This window comes from Juglans regia, chromosome 9 (assembly GCF_001411555.2).
Source record: "Juglans regia cultivar Chandler chromosome 9, Walnut 2.0, whole genome shotgun sequence".
Taxonomy (NCBI): domain Eukaryota; kingdom Viridiplantae; phylum Streptophyta; class Magnoliopsida; order Fagales; family Juglandaceae; genus Juglans; species Juglans regia.
Genome location: NC_049909.1, coordinates 12029866 through 12035865, shown reverse-complemented (window position 1 = coordinate 12035865; position 6000 = coordinate 12029866).

Below are 6000 nucleotides of genomic sequence, written 5' to 3'. Positions count from 1 at the left end.
CTTACTCTCGTCTCTCTTCCTTAGCCTCACTCTCTCCTCCCTCAACCTCACTCTCTGTTGCACATAACTTAGCCGTAGCCTACTAGTGCTTCCACGCACAGACCATCGGCCTCATCTCACTCTCTCTGTCTTCGATTCCTCAAGGTAATTTATTTTTATTTTTTTAAATTACTTTGAAATCTCAAATCTAGTAGATGGCATTTGTTTTATTAGGATTTTTTAATCCAAAATTTAGGATTTTTGTGATTGTGTTTGTATTATTAGAGTTTTGTGATTGAGTTTGTGTTATTAAGGTTTTATGATTGAGTTTATAACTTTAAGAAAATGAGATAATTGCATTTTGCAATTTGGTTTGCCTCACATTTTCTGCTTCTCCAAGAACCTCACATTTTCTGCTTCTCCAAGAACAAAAATATTAAAGGTTTGGTTTTGGAATGGTGGCCAATGTGATCATTAATAAAACAACCCATAATTCATCATTATCTTGCTTAATTACGAAATACTGATTGGCAATGGCAACTCAATCCTTTAACTGATCAAGTGCTTACCCCATATATATATGTATATATATAGTTATAGTTACTTTTATTAATTTTATTTTTGTTACTACAGATGGATCATTCAAATGAAACACACGGCGATGTTCAACCTTCAATAGAAATAAGTTAAAGGACCATGGAATCAACAACGATTAATGATCCGCTTTCTCCCAAATTTAATGTAAGGAAGCCATCTACTGGTCCTGGGAGTGGTAGGATAAGATCTGTTGTAGCTTGGGATTATTTTACAAAGATTAATACTGAAGATAAGTCGAAACCTAGGACTACATGTAACTTTTGTGGGATGACTTATGCTTGTGATTCTAATACAAATGGCACAAAAAATATGTTGGGGCACTTAGAAAAAATATGTAAGAAGTGATCTCCACTTAGAAAAAAACTTTGTTGGACTTTTAGACTTGTAATTTAGACTTTTAGGTTGCGTTTAGATGTTGAAGTGAGTTGAGTTGAGTTGAGTTGAGATAATAAAATATTGTTAGAATATTATTTTGGGATTTGAAAAAGTTGAATTGTTTATTATATTTTGTATTGGGATTTGAAAAAGTTGTAATGATGAGTTGAGAGAATTTTTGGTTCCAAACGAAGCCTTAGTGTTTGGACTTGTAATTTTTTGGACTTTTGGACTTGTAATTTAGATTTTTGGACTTGTAATTTGTTGAACTTTTGAACTTCTAATTTAGACTTTTGAACTTATTTTATTCCATAGGCTCAGAACAGATTTTTCTTTTTATTGTAGATTTTTTTTTTCAATTTTTGTAGTAGTTATATTTATAAGCTTGTAGAAGATTTTTTTTAGTAAATCAGCTTTTTGGAAAGCAGTTTTTAGTAAATCAGATTTTTTTTTAGTAAAACAGATTTTTTATTTAAATAGTTTTCAGTAAAGCATATTTTTTTTAATAAAAGTATAAAACATATTTTTTTTAAATCAGTTTTTTTTTAGTAAACAGATTTTTAATGACAAACTGTCAAACTTACATTTTAAAAAAACTAAACAATTGGACCAAAAATCGATAAAACTGGAAGTACCAGTTTAGGGGGGTAACCGCTGCGTAATCGGTTTTGGAAAATGTAAAACTGGTACATACCGATTCGGTTCTAGATTTTGTCTAAAACTGGACTGGACCGAACCGGTTACACCCCTTGAGTGAGTTTTCATATCTTTATTTTTTTAGCAATTATTTGATTAATTATTTTGTTGTTTTTATGAATTTAATTGTATTTTCAACTATTCATTTGTTCAGCTATATTTTAAGAATTATTTGTCTCTTTACCACTTTAATACTCTTTCTCATAACAACGTTCTTTTTTTAGGATTATAAAGGACTGGTTCTAAAAAATTAAACTATCTCATCTCATCTCATTTTATATAATTATTCTTATTTTTTTAATTTTTTATACAAAATATAATAAACAATTCAAAATTTTTAAATAAAAATAATATTATAATAATATTTTATTCAACTTTCAATAAAATATCTCATCTCATCTCATCTGAACTGTGTAACCAAATGAGGCAAAACTTCACTCAAACATGAAACTTTATTCGATCTTCAATTTTTAATTTTTTCATCTAATAATTGTCTAATTATTATCTAAACACAAATTAACTCAATACAAAATTTCCAAATTCTCAAATAAAACATAAAAAATAATATAATTTTTTTTTTTAAATTTCAAAACAAAAGTATTATTAAAAAATAACTTAATAATATTTTATTCAATTTTTTCTCTCTTATTTTTCAAAATTCCATAAAACATTTTAACTTAAACTATTCTACTATTATTTACAAATATTCTGAAATATGCGTCTTAACAAGCCCTTAATCTCTTACTAAGCAAAACAGTTTAAAAAATTTATCATATTTTAACAGTCGTAGAATGCGCAAACGTCGTGCAGTCACTTTGAAAAAGAGTGGGGGTTCACTATTAAAAATTAATTTATTTTTATGTAGGTCTCATATTTATTTACTTTTTTCAAAACGACTGCACAGTACTTGCACACTCACGACTGCAAGTATCATTTCTCTTGATACCTTGTAACTCCCCACTTCGAGAGATAATTCAATTATCTCTTAGAGATAGCATAATATATCTATTTCTAATAATTCAATTATCTAATTCATAAATTAATTAGAGAATCGCAATTCTGTCTTGAAGGGTAATATTAGATAGGACACTGCTACTGAACCTACAGTTCCAACCAATGATTTGTACAGGCAAGTGTAAATGTATTTTTTTATTTTTGTTTTTTTTAATAATTTTTTATACATCTTTAAATGTTTTTAAAAAATTAAAAAAAATATATAAATTCACTAATAATCACTTCATTAATCATTAAGTAACAAAAAATACACAATCAATCGATTTTTTCTGTAAGCTTTCTCGGTTCAACTATAATTTTCCTATTGGATATAGGTGTGCAAGTCATTGCACTTCCTTTAAAAAATACTGGGACTCACCATTAAAAGGTGAGGTTCTTTGTGTGGATTCCGAATTTAATAATTTTTAGAGAAAATACGCCAAGTTTGCATATCCAACAACTGTACTAATCATTTTTCATATATAGATATGGAGGTTGGAATCATAAATGTATAGTGTTGACAATATAACTTTAAATTCTGAATCAATAATTTCTCCACCATAAGAGAAAAAATTGGGACCGGATGGGTTTAAAAGTGATTTTCGCACCAGCCAATAATAGTGTGCCACGTAGGCACTTTAGGAAAAAAATTGATGGAGCCGCGTCCACCCGATCCCGCATCTTTTCTCCGATTCTCTCTCCCTCCCCTGCCTCAGTTCACTGCACGCATACCTCAGTTCACTACACGTAAGCCTCATTTTTGAAAAAACCCACTTTCTCTCCATCTCCCTCCTGCCTGATCCAGCTCCCACCACGATGATGAAAAGAGGGACAACACCGACCATGACTCACGCTAGCCACCGGAAGGTCGAGGTATTTTTTTATCTGCATTTTCTTCTCTGCATCCGGAAGAGATATATCATATTTTTACTAACTTGAAGTTTTTGGAAGGATAAACAATTGGGTTACTGCATGGAAGCCCACTCATAAAGTTCCATGGTGCAGGACGAAATCCTTCAATTTGTGAAGTCAGTTGTTTACTTTCCAGTTTAAAGGTGCTGTAGGATATGTGGGTTGAGGTACTTAATGGTTCTTTGATTAGTGAACCGAAGCTAAAGTTCAGGCATTTTAACATGGAGCACTATAAGGAGAAATTCTTTATTTTTTTATTTTTCAAAAATATTTGTTTTGGCTGGCCAGGGGGTGGGGAGGGGATATTTGAGTTTGCACTTGAGTTGTCCAAAATGATTGCCTCATCAGTTCAAATGTATTGCTACTCATGAGAATTACTCGTTTGATGGGGTCACTCATTTGAATGTATTACTATAGTTTGTGTCGATGAGAGGTCACTCGTTTGATGGGGCCAGAATTGCTTTGAGCAATTTTTGCTTTTAAGTTGCCAACCCTGGTTAGTTTACAAGGATTCCTACAACCCAAGCCATTGGTATGGAGTAGTTTTAGTTGTGTTATCATCTTTAACTTTTATTGCTTTGTACAAAAGCTATTGCAGTGAACTATAATCTGGCATGCATGTGGTATTTTTGTAATCCGGACATGGGTGAAAGAGAAGTGTTTGGAATTTGGTTTGCAGGATACGAGTTCCATATCCTTGTCAATGGGGAACTCCTTTTCAATGGAATTTTAGTGCCTCAGGATGCAACCATAAGTTGATGGAGTGGTTTTATCTCTCTCTCTCTCTCTCTCTCTCTCTCTCTCTCTCTCTCTCTCTCTCTCTCTCTCTCTCTCTCTCTCTCTGTAGCAATATGAAAAGTAGTAGAGGAGACACCATATATAATTTACGGTTTATGAGGGCAGGGGAGGATGTGATATTAGGACAAAGACCAATATGTTATTGCAGCATTCCCTCCGAAATGCGGACGTCGAGCAACCCAAAAAATTTTGGTCGACAATTTTTCAATTGTCCAAATTATAAGGATAAAAAATATTGTGGCTTTTTCGAATAGGTTGATCTTGTAATGGAACAACCGGATTGTTGTAAACGAACCTTAGAATTAACACACCGAAGAAATGAAAATATAGTATTTATTGAGAGAAGTTGTATTTATTTTTTAGAACAGTTTTTATAAAAGACTATTTTATGGGATCAGTGAATGTGTGTTATTGAAATGGTGAGATCACCATGCAAATTAATAGACTATTTTCTAATCATTTTTTGTAATAACTTACAAATGCATGTAGGAGTTGCAGAGAAACTGCATAACTTACAATACAATGAGAAATTTTTCCTGATGGAACAGGGCTGTATGAAAAGATTAAAAGAACTAAGGAATGTATCATTTCTTCATTCAAATATATATAGCCATTTCTTCACTCAAATGCTAATTCTGCATTACAGCCAACATACAACCCCATTACAGCTGACAAAAGTATAATGGCTACAAAATATCATGTCTACAAAAAATATTGATTCTCTTCTGAAAAGTATAATGGCTGCCCAAAATATCATGTCTACGAAAAATATAAGTTGGTTGTCCAATAATTAATTCTCTTATGAAAAGTGAAAATATAAGAACCATTGAGTAAACAATTGAAGGATTTTGACCTGCACCATGGAACATTATGAGTGGGCTTCTATGCAGTAACCCGATTGTTTATCCTTCCAAAAACTTCAAGTTAGTAAAAATATGATATATCTCTTTTGAATGTAGAGAAGAAAATGCAAATAAAAAAATACCTCAGCTTTTCGGTGGCCAGCATGAGTCGTGGTCGATGTCGTCCCTCTTTTCGTCGTCATGGCAGGAGCAAGATCGGGCAGGAGGGAGATGGAGAGAAAGTGGATTTTTCCAGAAATGAGGCTTGCATGTAGTGAACTGAGGCATGCGTGCAGTAAACTGAGGCAGGGGAGGGAGAGAGAATTGGAGAAAAGATAAGGGATCGGGTGGATGCGGCTTCATCAATTTTTTTCCTGAAGTGCCTACGTGACACACTATCATTGACTGATGCAAAAATCACTTTTAAACCCATCCGACTCCAATTTTTTCTCTAGAAACAATGATGACTGTAGATGGAGAGGTAGCATTAACCTGCAATCCAAGATAGCATAAGTAGGAAAGTGTCTTCAAGGAGTATAGCCCACGAAACATGAACTAGTTTTATGTCCAGTCCTACAACTGGCCCTAAGCCCATTTCAAGAGAAGGTAATAATGAAGTAGAGCTAAAGTAGACTCAAATACCTTAAAAATCTTATTCTAATATTAGGGTTTGGATTAATAGAGTGACAGTGTCAGCCGATCGGCAACACCCAATGTTCAAATCGGGTTATGCGTGCAATGTTTATTAGGATGTGTACTTGTAAGGAAATAGATATCTAGTTTTGCAACAAAAAAGTAAAGATTTAGT